At 47.5% G+C, this 12,187-nt stretch overlaps 1 protein-coding gene across 7 annotated transcripts in view; it reads right to left on the reverse strand.

Moving 5' to 3' along the window:
• Positions 1–12,187, reverse strand: part of ELFN1 (extracellular leucine rich repeat and fibronectin type III domain containing 1) — a 1,469,111-nt gene that overhangs the window by 160,882 nt on the left and 1,296,042 nt on the right. The window lies entirely within an intron of this gene.

Genomic DNA, 12,187 nt, shown 5'->3' on the forward strand with positions numbered 1-12,187 from the left:
TCTGTGGCTTTTAGCGTCTTGGAAGAAGCGCAGAGATTCCCTGGCGCTGCACTTTTCTCCTGCTGATGGAGCTGTAATTATAACAGGCTTTTACCTAATTTGTTTTCGGGTCCTGGAGCCAACGCTGGCCACTTGGCTTGGCTTCATCTCTGTCAGGGACTTGGCTCTACAGAATCTACGTTTCCACCTCCAGATCCACCCCCGCACTGTCCAGACCATCCCTCGCTCTCATCTGAGGAGGGAGGATAGGAATAAACAATGAAACGCAAACAGACTAATTAAAGCGGGAAAAGGAAGCCAGGCCTGTTGGGTGTCCATTTCCCTCAGCTCAAAGACCTCATACTGTCTCATGCCTTACACTTGCTTTCACAGTAAGACTCCTTTGCGCCTGTCCAACTGCATTTTTGAGAGATACATTTAACAAATAGCTTCTGTAAACCTTTGAATGTCTACTAATCAGGTACACGTATGTTGTAGCGCAGCTATTCTCCGGGGAGGGGAAAAATGTACTTTTCAACAATATTCAAGAGTTGCCAACCTGTCACCATCCAGATGTTTCAGCCTACAATAGATGATTGAAATGAAACGACTAGTATTATGTTCCCTGTGAAATAAGTGCACAATTGATTCCAGAGCCAGACAATCTGACCTTGTTCCAAGTCATCAGGTCAAGCCCCATGTTTTACTGACATATAGATGCCAACTAGTCAAACACCATGTGGGACACCATGCGCCAAGTACACATGAATAACAAGTCCCAAAATCAAATGTGCAGTTCCTTCGGAGGCCAGGACGAGCTGGCGGGCCATCTGGTAACACAGCTGGCCGCCATGCTGACAGGCAGTGTGATCATGGGCAGATCCCTTACGCCCTTCTTTTACTCAAAAGTAAGACAGAAGACAGCTTTCCAACATGGCTGGAGAGGCATGTGAAAATAAATCTATCTTGATTTGGATTTATTATTGTTGCTAATGTTATTTATTTGTTGTTTTTGGGAGCTACAATATAGGTTATGGAGGCACCTGTCCTAAAGACTGTGCTAAGAGACACTCTACAGTGTAGAGTCCTGCTATATACAGAATTCTATTCTCAGTGTCACTGTAAAACTGAATGTTGGGCGCAGCTCTCAAGAATGACCCACATAATTATTTCTGACGCCTAACAAATCATGTGCCCCTTTTAGATGACACTGTCAATGATAAAAAAAAAAATTAAAAAAAAATCAGTTCCTCGGATGACATTTACAGAGAGACCGGGGTTCATGTCGTGCAAAGTGTTTCGTGTCATGCAAAGGGTGCATCAAGTGTTTCCCCGGATTACCAATGTGGAGTACAAGTACTGTACATACAACAAGCTCATCTTGTACTGTAGGTTCCTGCGTAACATACAGCACTGCAGCTGCTGCATTGCAGATGGCACCCCAGTGCAACAGGGTAGAGAGTACAGTATCAACTGTAATTCTGTGCCTAAAATGCAACCCTATTTGTGTGAGCTGGTGTGAACTTTGGCCCCATGGGCGCATCATTTTATTTGCATTTCAGAATGAGACTCTGAACACTTGGAGAACCTGTCCTTCGCAATGAACTCACCCCCCACCCCCTCCCCACGGATAAAATCAGTGTCCAGTGAAAGCTGCTCTGCCCTCCCCATCCATTCACTCCAACCTGAGCGCCCAGAACTACAGTTCACAGACCATCGGGGCCATCAAGTCTACTGTTTCAACTGGGTGATCAATAAACAACCCGAAGACAAGGTTTTGGTTCATTTTCTTTATTGGATACATCAGAAAACCAGGCAATAGGTTTGACTATGCTCCCGGGGTGGTGCTTTGGCCTTGTGTGCAAATGGGCCAGTTTCTCCAAATAGATCAGTTTCTCTTAGGACTGTGGTCCCCAGTCCTTCCATTTCTCCCGCTAAGAAAGTCCAACTTCCTGGCAGCAAAACAGTCACTCACAGCTGGGATGCTGAGTTTACTGAACCTCTTACTTGATGCCTTGTGGAGTCTTTCATGACTTGTACTGGACATTTCAGGATGTCGCATTGCTCTCCCCTGGACCTGTTGTGAACCCAGCACCACTACCTTTAGTACCTTGGGTTGACTTGATGAGGGTCAGGCATCAGTCTCTTTGACTGGCGGTGAGCCCTGGACTTATCAATCATTTCTCCTTCTGTGTGAAGTGCAGCTTTAGCTAAGTGGACTCCTCCAAGCCTTCAACTGTAGCCTGGCCATTCTCTACCATTGAATGATTTCAGGGTTGATCATCTTGGGAGTACCTGGCTATACCCTTCCCATCACAAAATGTGTCCTCCTCCCCTTAGTCTCCTTATTCCTCCTTTCCCCCTTTTCTACTCCTGTTTGTTCTTTATTGTTTTCCCCTCTCTTTTTTCTTCTGTCTCTTTGTTTGTTTCCTCCTTCCCAATCTGTGGCCTCCTCACTGTTCACCCATGCAGCTTATTCCCCAACCCGTCACCTTTCTGTCTCTTCTGTTCTCTCATTTACTTAGTCACCTTCCTCCTATCTAATCAAACCTTTGGTCTCCCACACCTCCCACTATTCTCCTCCTTATCCATCACCACATTCGCTCTTTCTCACTCTCTTTTCTTGTCCTTGAATCCTCTGTCCCTCTTCACCCCCTCCTTCTGTCTCCTCCCTCTCTCCTTTAACTTCTCCCCTTCCACCACTCTTGTCTCTTCCTCCTTCACCTGCACACGTCTCTTCTCCACCTCAAAACGTAGTTCTTCCATCAACACACAGCATTCACTCACCTCTTCTCTTCTCTGTTTTACTTCCACTCATTTCTCCTCCACTCCTCCACCTCCTCCTCTACATGTGTCTATCCCTGTGACATACATCTAGCCACCTCGGCTCTTATTTCTCCAAACTCTGCTCTCCCCTGTACCCCTTCCTCTCTTCCTTTCACCTACTGTCCTTCTTTCTCCTACCTCTGCTTTTTTGTCCAGCTTTGCTCTTTGCTCCTCCACCCTCCTTTCTCCCTCCTCCCCCTTTAATTAACATGACTCACACACAAGCTGTTAGCCCTGCTCCCCTTTAAGTCCCACATGCGTCTAAGCATGGGTTCCTCATTGCCTTAGTAGGTTCAGGTGTGAATGCTGTGTGTGCATGCTGGGTGATTTGCTGGTGCTCCTGTGGGCTTCACAGTCAGCACTATGTGCCATGTCTCCACTGACCAATGTGATGACATCTGGCCAACAAGGCTGATTACTTTGCCCTGTCTTGGCAGTAGCTATTGTGTCTGTGATTCAAAGTCTCCTCTTTTCCATTCAGGCACATTGAGTTCCAAGATTGCACAAGCAGGGCTACGCAAGACTGATGGGTATAACACCTGAGGATATGGATGGACTAGGGAAAGGGCAGCTCCCCAGTGCTGGCATCTCGGAGAGGTTGGTGTCTTTACCCATCCAGGATGGTTCCCCAGTTGCACCCATTAGTGTCTAGCATGGGACTTGATCACGCAAGGCCCAAGGCTCTGCAATCGCTTCCATGGGGAGTCTGAACTGATGCCCTAGAAGGTGAATGCCTGGCAGCACTTCAAATGGAAAAGTGTAAGGCATTTGCATGATAAATGTGATGTGCTACAATAGCCCGTGAAGCTCTTAAAACAATGAAGAGATTTCCAGGTAAACCTAAACAACTGGATTTATTCTGAGTCCAGTACTTGACAAGACCTGGCCAAATCCAATGGCATTGATCTCTAAACAGATGACAACAGGCTCTACAAGAATGATTGCCCCTTTAAATACATCATATTTGAGACATGATGTTGCTGCTATGAAATTGAAGAGACTGAGGGATGTGAAGTAGAATGGGCCTCCAAAGACTAAGAAATTCTGAGCACCTCCAAAAAGGAACAAGGTCCTCATTACTGACCTGTGTAAGCGGATGCCCTCCATTGTATTGTAAGATGTGTCTCATTCCTGCCTCTTCCTCTATTCTATATAAATACATTCATGGCATCAAAGGGGTTTGATACAGCATGAAGGAACCGTAGTCTCTGTTTTGATTTTCCTATTATAGCCCATTGCAGCCCTTCCCTTTATGGGTGATGCATTCATATTCTGTTGGCGTTGTGTGGAAATGGTGGGCAGGCCAGAATGGGGGAGGCCATGTGGGAGACCTCAGGCAGGGCCACAGTATTGGGCCAGGGAGTTAACAGACCCCAGTGAGGGTGTGTTGTCTATGCAGACTACCACCCTCCCCCAAAACCCCTTGGCAATAACATGCAGGCTACACAAGAAAGTGTGAACACAAAAGGAGGCATGAAAGTCTTTGCAGAAATCAGGAACACACGTATTATAGGCAGAGAGTAGGCATATTGACAGCAGCGTAAGTTAGGCACACTGTACATGGATGATTGTCTACGCCGGGCTACGGGCACAAGGCGGGGCATTGATGACAGGCATACTAGCCAGGCATTCCCACTGGCATGGGACCCAGGCCCTGGGGAGCACCCTTGGAGGAAAGGGGGGGGCAAGAGACACTGAGGGAGGAAGGGAAGGGTTGAAGAATGTGAGGGCTGATAGAAGGGGTATAGACATGGGGCCAGGGCGGTGGAAAGATGGGTAACAGGCCCACAGGGGTTTGGAGAGAGACAGAGAGAGAGGAAGAGAAAGAAAGAGAGAGAGAGAGAAAAGGAGAGAGGTAAAGAGAGAGAGGGAGGGAGAATGAAAGAGACAGAGAAGGAGAGAGAGAGAGGGAGAGGGTGAAACAGAGCGAGTGATGGGCAGGGGGCGAATACAGAGGCCATCAGGTTAGGGGGAAAGGAGGACCTGGGAAGGCAAGGGAGGACCCGGGGAGGCAAGGGAAAAGGGAGGCCAGACTGGGAGAGGTTTCTGATGAGGGTATCTGCAAGTTCTCCGCCTCCCCCATGCATCCGGCACTGCACGGTAACCAAGAAGCAAGTGAGCCACAGTCCCTTCTCCACTTATAAGGTTGTTGCCCTACCCCTGCATAGCCTGACCCATCCCGCCTGCGACTGATGGACACAATAGTCCTCAGGGTACAAGTGACAGGAAAAGGATGGGGATTTACCGGGTGTAGGATGACACATGCAGGCACAGCACCCCTTCCCCCCACAACTGTAGCTCCCCCCTCCAGAGCCTTCTGGCCTATTCCCAAGCATTGAGGAGGTTTGGTCCAGGAAGGGGACGCAGACATGACAGGTGGGCAAACATACCCCATGATGGACACAATGGTTCCAACACAGCTGTTCCAGGGTCCAGAGGGGCTCGTGACAGGAAGAGGGAGCAGGTGGGCAAAGATATGCTGTTCCCCTTGGTAAGGAAGAAAGGTGTTCCCAGGAGGGCTACAGTAGATGCCACGATGAACACAGCTGTCAAAGTGACAGAAAGGGGGGTAGGAGGTCACAGGGTGGGGGCAGGTGTGTACACACGCAGGAACTTTGTGGGAGTCCAGAGGGGAGGGGAAGAGTTTCTCAGGAAGAGGTGATTACGCTGGCTGTAAAATTGCAACTTATAGCTGTTCCTGGGGTGGGAACAAGTTTACAGCATGAAAAATACAGCAGGGAAATGAAAAGACATAATACATGAAATTCAACAACCCCATGTGTCTGGCCCAGTGCAGTCACATGCAGTGAAATACATTTGTGGAAATGAAAAGTCATGTGAGTCATGAAAATGCACTAAGTGACATGCAATGCATTAAAATGCAACAAGTCACATATATGAGAAACAAAGGTGTGCCATACATTACAGTGCAACAAGGGACATACATGAGAAACACAGGTCATACATGAGAAACACAGGTAAGCACCAATGGAGACTGCCATTTCCACAGTTGGTAAGAGCACTGTGCGGGGGACAGTGCTGTCTGCTGTGTTCCAGTGGAAAACACAATAGTGTGTGGGAAGGATCAGGGTCAGAACCTGCCCACAATCCTGATGATGAGGCTGATGTTCAGGAAGTGCAGGAACATCACGTATATGAAAACGAAGTAAAAGCCCGGCTCCTGGAGGCCTGCCTGCCTCTGATCCCTGAGCGAATGTAGGAATGCCCATGAAGAGGATTGGCAATGAACTTCACAGGCAGAAGATGCATTTGCACTACCTAAGAACAATATTTGCGTGTTAAGGGGGGTGGTGCAAAAGGAGCATGGGCTGCATACGCTCAGCTGCAACATGGGCAGTGTCTACTATAGAATTTCAATATATAATTGAGGCACAGCCTGAGCATGAATAGTCCACAGCCATGAAGTCTACTCCAGCATTCAATGACCTGTGCCCCACCACCCTAGAATACCACTGCCAGCACGTGTTGACTTCCGCCATAACACACATTTGCCAATCCTCTCAGTGCGACCATCCTCTCTTTGGCACCCTGTCTTCCTGACCTCACTATTGCTCCTCTCATGGTACCTATGCCCTTGACAGCCATACCCATGACAGCTTCCCCCACACCACCATAACCCTATGTTTTCATCATCAGCACCCCAGTGACCCCTATTCCTCCTTGCATGCCCTTGCCTGAGTTGCACCCCATTGTATCACCCCTTGCCTGGTTGCAAGAAAAGAACACTAGGGCCCCTTGCATCCAGAGCTACTACCAATGAGGATGGGCAGGCCACTGTTAGCATGTGCAAACCTTTCCTGGGTGAGATGGTCTGCACTCTGTTGAAAAATCTGGCCAAATTTGTAAAGTTTCAACAATGGTTTATAAAGGTCAGATCTGTTGGATCAGACAGTAAGGCAACACTGCTTCTTAATGTGACCAACACGATTTTTGTCCAAGCAAGATTCATGGGCGATTACACCCAACACATGAATGACGCGACAACTGGATTCTTCTTGGCGGTTCAACAACATGCTTTGCTCAATGCGTACACACTCTCCTTCATCTGGCCTTCCTATGACTAGCACATTTGAGGGTGTTTAGGGCCAGAAGACCTTCTCAGGGTCCCTCTAAGGACGCCAGCACAATACCTGTGATGCACGGATGTTCCTTGGTTTATTCTTTATTTTGTTTAAACTTTTATATAGCGCTGGCCGTACCCAGAGGGACTTGAAGCACTTTACAAAGATCTTGAGGGAGAAGAAGAAAGAGGTGAAAGAAGTCACAATGATGCAGATGTTTCGACTGGGGTATTTTTGACCGTACCTCGTGTTGCTCTGTCTCAAAGCGCTCTAGAGCAGCCATAAGGCAGCATGTTAACTCTATGGAAAACACCAGGCAAACAAACATGTAGCAAAATAGTTCATTGGGCCGTGTGGCCTTCTCCCATCATCAACTGATAAAAGTAGCTCTCATGCACGATTGCATGTGTCTGTGGGTCACTATGAACATGGTTGCGTTGGGGAAGATATTGAAGGACATTAAGTTATTGGAGGGAGCGCATAAAGTCCTTTATCTGGGGACATCAAAACCAGGTGACTCTGGACATTTCTGGATGTAATGGTGTCAATGGATGCTTTTATCGATCCTAGGAAAGTCTTCCTGACATGTGATGTGTATAATAAAAGGATCCACGGCCTTGGACTTATACCTGGAGAGTTTTGCCTTTACCAGGGAACAGTCCCTTTAGACCAAGTTATGCCTAAAATTCTCCCACTTAAGAGTAATATTTTTTCCCATGCACTTGCACGTTCTCATTGTCACTGGGCCTAGTAAGATCATTGTTTATTCTCCCCTGTTTCCCCTCCCTTGCCTTGTCGTGCTCTGAAACACTTGTGTACGAGCGTGATACAAATAAAATATATCATATCATATCATATTGAGGCGATATGCACTGAGGTGGTGGGCCCACCCTGTGGGTAACGGCCGCCGCACAGGTTAAGGGTCCGAGAGCAGCAAGAATGCTAAGGGAGAAGGATGGTCAAACAGACTTGCCAACGCTTCAATCTAGTGTGCGCATGGCAGTTATCTACTGTTCATTAGCACCCTTGTGATCTGGTGCAGCCAATCAGCTTGCACTGAATGCAAACTTTATCTGCTGGTGTCCTGCCCAAGTTCAGTGCATGTCATTGCGAGCGCCAAGGCTCCCGCTGTCCCCGCCTGGCTGGTTCACCCCCACCTTTGCCCCGTTGCATCCACGCTCCTTCTGAACTTGCACTGAGTCTGCTGCTGCCATATCTGCTGCATAGCTCAGTGCTAGTCCCACGGCCAACACCCCTTTTCTTCTCTACTGCCACATTCTTTCATTGCCATGCCGCCTCTCACATCATTTGTATTTTATGAGATTCCTAAAGCACTCGTGCCAAATCATTGCACAATAACTTTAAAATATGGTGCATAAAAAAATAGCGATAGTAGAAATACAATAATGACAGAAGAAAGAAAGGGTATATACATGTAGTTATTAGAAAGAGAAGAAAGATGCGTTTTAAGACGGGAACGGAAGATATGCAAAGACGATGAAGAGCGAATAGCTAAGGGCAGCGAGTTCTAATATTGATGAGCAAGAACCGGAAAAAACGAAAGTGAGCGGGGGCACAGGGAGATTTAGAAACAGAAAGAGGACGAAGGAATTGAGAAGAAAGAGTTTGAGTTGGAGAATAGACAGAGACAAGGGTAGAGGGATAGATTGAAGCAAGATGATGGAGACACGTGTAAACAATGCAGGTCAAATTAAATAAAAGACAGGCGTTACATTGAAGTAAAGAGAAAGAAGAGAGAAAGAGAGAGAGGAGCGAGAAGGTCAAGAAAAGAAAGACAGGCAGCAGAGTGGTGGACAGAGGGAAGTGTAGTAAGGTGCGCGGCGGGGAGCCCCACCAGAATGTCGAGCAGTAGGCAAGATGGGAGAGAATTAAGGAAGTAATAAGAAGTTAAGCAGTGTGAATGGAAGAAAGGGGCGGGCACAAGAAGTATTATAGAGGTGGAAAAGATAAATGCAGACATAGTTAGCAATGTGAGGGGAATAGAAAAGAGAGGAGTCCAAGATAACCCCAAGATTACATACAGAGGTTGAGAATGGGAGGAAAGGAAAGACCAAATGGGGTAGGAGCAGGGGCGTGGGGGGGAGAGGATGCAGGGCAGAAAAGAATTTCAGTCTTCAGTCCTAGAAGGGCTTAGGTGTAGAAAGTGAGGGCACATCCAAGTCGAAACTTTGGAGTTTAGGGTGACAGAAGAAGAGGCGCTAGGAAGGGAAGATCTGAGATTCGTCATTATGTGCGGCAGCTGCTTTGAATGTATGGATTGTGCCTGTCCTCTTATTTCTTTTTGTTTGCTTTTTTAACCACACAACAGCCATTGGGCACCGGCTATGGGTGATACTAAGGCGATAAAGCCCTTTGTAGTGGCTTTCCCATTCTGGCATCTGACTACACCCATCGGTAACCCCTTCATTTCGCTCCGGCCACTACCTCAGGGTGGCGGGCCATTAGCGATGGTACAGCCCGCTAGAACAGCATTGTCGCCTAGGTCCTCCCTTAAGTGGCATTCAGCAATCTTCTCTTCGCTACAGGCGTATTGCTCCAAAGGCTAGTTGCGCATTTATCCAAATGCCGGCAGATTTTATTGAGCACCTTCGAGAGACTGAGCACCGTTTTGTGCAGCGCTAGCGAGGTGTGTTCTGGGCATGAATGAGCAAAAAACTGCTGGTTTAAAAAGAGATTTTAGGTTTATGTTTTGGATTTGAAGATAATTGTCTCTTCAATATGTGATGTCATCCTGCTGATAGTGATTGTATGATGTGCTTTATGAAGTATGCTGAATTGTGCCGTATTTATGGCCTCCACCAGAAGGCCTACTCAGTTGGACTTGCCATCCTATTGCCCTGGACCTAGAGAAAGCTAACGATGCATGGCTGAAACAGTAAGGAACTGCCTGGCTGCTGTTAAAGCCTGGACTGATGGCACCTCTTTCAAAGTCAATCCAGATAAAACAGAAATTGTGCCAGCGAATGTTAATGCACGGCACTGGATTTCATAATTTTGCCTGAACAATTTTGGCAAATGCCCCGAACCGAAAAATGAAGTGAAAAAAGTGGGCTTTATTTCTGATGAAGAACTGTCTTTAAGCACGCAAATATCAGAAGTCACAAAATCAAGCTTCTTTCTCATCAGAAGAAATAGAGATGCTTTACCATACTTCCATTTCACACATAAAGTAATGGTGATGAACTCTTTTATATCTTCAAGATTGGACTATAATAAGAGTATTTATCTGGGTTTATCTAACAATAAATGGACTTGTGTGACGATTCGTATGATGTTGTCCCTTCTCCCTGAGAGAGAGAGGGACCCTTTCCATGAGGTCAGGGAGGTGAGGCAGCTGGCTACCTGATAGTCCCCCTGGGCATGGTACTCAGTGGGAGGATCTCATGGGGAGGGATTCCCCCTCTGGAATATAGGGAGGACATCATGGGCCAACGCGGTATAATCAATCCTCATGCACTTTTCTCCTCTCACCTTCCTTACCTTCCTCCTATCCTATCAGTTCCCCCATGTACTTATGCCAGACTAATAGTACTTGTACTACTGGGGCGAGGAAGAGTAGGGTTGACTACAGTGACCATCATCTTGACAAACTGGGACAAGGAAGAGGCTTGTATCCATGAAGAACTCTTAAAACAACCATATTGAATGGTCTAGTTCTTCTACAAGATGGAATTTAAAAATGAAAGAGGGACTAACTATGCAGTCAATCCCTCCTCGGAGGCACCGCAGGCGAAGTCCCAGTACTGTAGACAGCGAGGCAGGAAGAGAAGCTTGTGACGCCGACAAGCAGAGACGAGCAGCCCGACTCCGAGGAAGTGAGGCAGAGCTACTGCAGACAGCGTGAACATAGAAGGAGGCTGAGAAAAGTCATCGGAAGACTAAGACAAGACTGAAACCGACACCACAGACTAGGAACCCAACAACAAGGCGTAAGGGCTGCCTGGGTCCGTGAAGGGGTCTGGGACCTGAAGGTGACACCACATTGAAGGGGTCTTGGACCTGAGAAAAAGAAACCACATTGCAGGGGTCTGGGACCCATGAAAGAGAAATAATATTAACGGGGTCTAGGGCCCAAGCAAGAAAGACCACAATGAAGTGATCTGGGACCGAGAAAGAAAAAAGCAAGTTTAAGGGGTCTAGGACCCAAGGCAGTACCTGGCAAGGGAGTATACCAGGACTTCTCATCGTGCCACTGAAAGGGCACTGCCAAGAGAAGACTGAAAAGGCCAGGGGAAGGGAGACATTCCCCCATCTGTGTTGAACTGCTGAAAGGAGCCTGAGAAAGACCAGGGGAAGGGAGGCATTCCCCCCTGGTATATGGAACGGTGCCTGTCCAGAAGGGAGTCATTTTTCTGGACTCAGAGGACCGCAAACCATTTTGTATATCCTGTATATCGATAGCACTGCTGTGCTTTATAAAAACGTCCACACAATATGCATTTTTCTAATTAGCTTCCTGGAAAACGTGAGGGACGTTGTAAAGAAATATTGGTCGACAAAAGAGACAAATAATCAGCTATTAAAATGAGCACATGGGGGTGCATTCTTTACTTTCATATTACGGGCGGACGCGCCACTTATTCCACAGAACTTGCAAAGCAGCCCCCATGTTTTAGAAACTGCAACAAGTGTGGTGATTGCTAGCCCTAGCCACCCACAAATGACACCTTTGAGGTAATAACTCATAAATCTGTGTCAGTGTCAAGAGGCCGCTGTAGGTGGGATGGTGTGGAGTGATCATTGTGTGAGAGAAAGCAGTCTGCGATGTAGGGTCTAGCTTTCCTGTGGTTCCTTTGACCCAGCCAATCGAGTGCTGGTGTGAAAGGTAAACCCTCGAAAGTGCTGCTTCATCCCAGGTGACGTGATAATCTCCATTAATCTCCAGTTGAAAATGGCCTGAAGTCAAGAAAAAAAAGAAGGATTACGAGTCTTAATCCACTGTTATCAGCAGCGTGCTACAGATTTTAGCTGCCAGAGAAGAGGCGCAGAGAATCAAGAGCAGTGTGCCTTGGGCCTTCTGGGCCTTGCCAGCTTGCTCTCTGGCTGACTGGCAATCCTTCTTCTATGGCAGGTTGGGAGAGTAAAATGAATGAGCAGGAGCTTGCAAGGGCCGGTCTGTCCCCCCGGGTTGCCTCCATTTGGCTCTCCCAGCTGCAGCAACGAGAGCTGTGGCTTACAGATGCAAGTCTAATGCGGCCCATGGGGGGACAGTGCGGCCATGTTGGAAATCATATATTGTTGACAGGCAGCGTCTTGGAAAGGCCCGGGGAAGTCGACAG

Source organism: Ambystoma mexicanum, chromosome 2q (genome assembly GCF_040938575.1).
Source record: "Ambystoma mexicanum isolate Mex_15411 chromosome 2q, UKY_AmexF1_1, whole genome shotgun sequence".
Taxonomy (NCBI): domain Eukaryota; kingdom Metazoa; phylum Chordata; class Amphibia; order Caudata; family Ambystomatidae; genus Ambystoma; species Ambystoma mexicanum.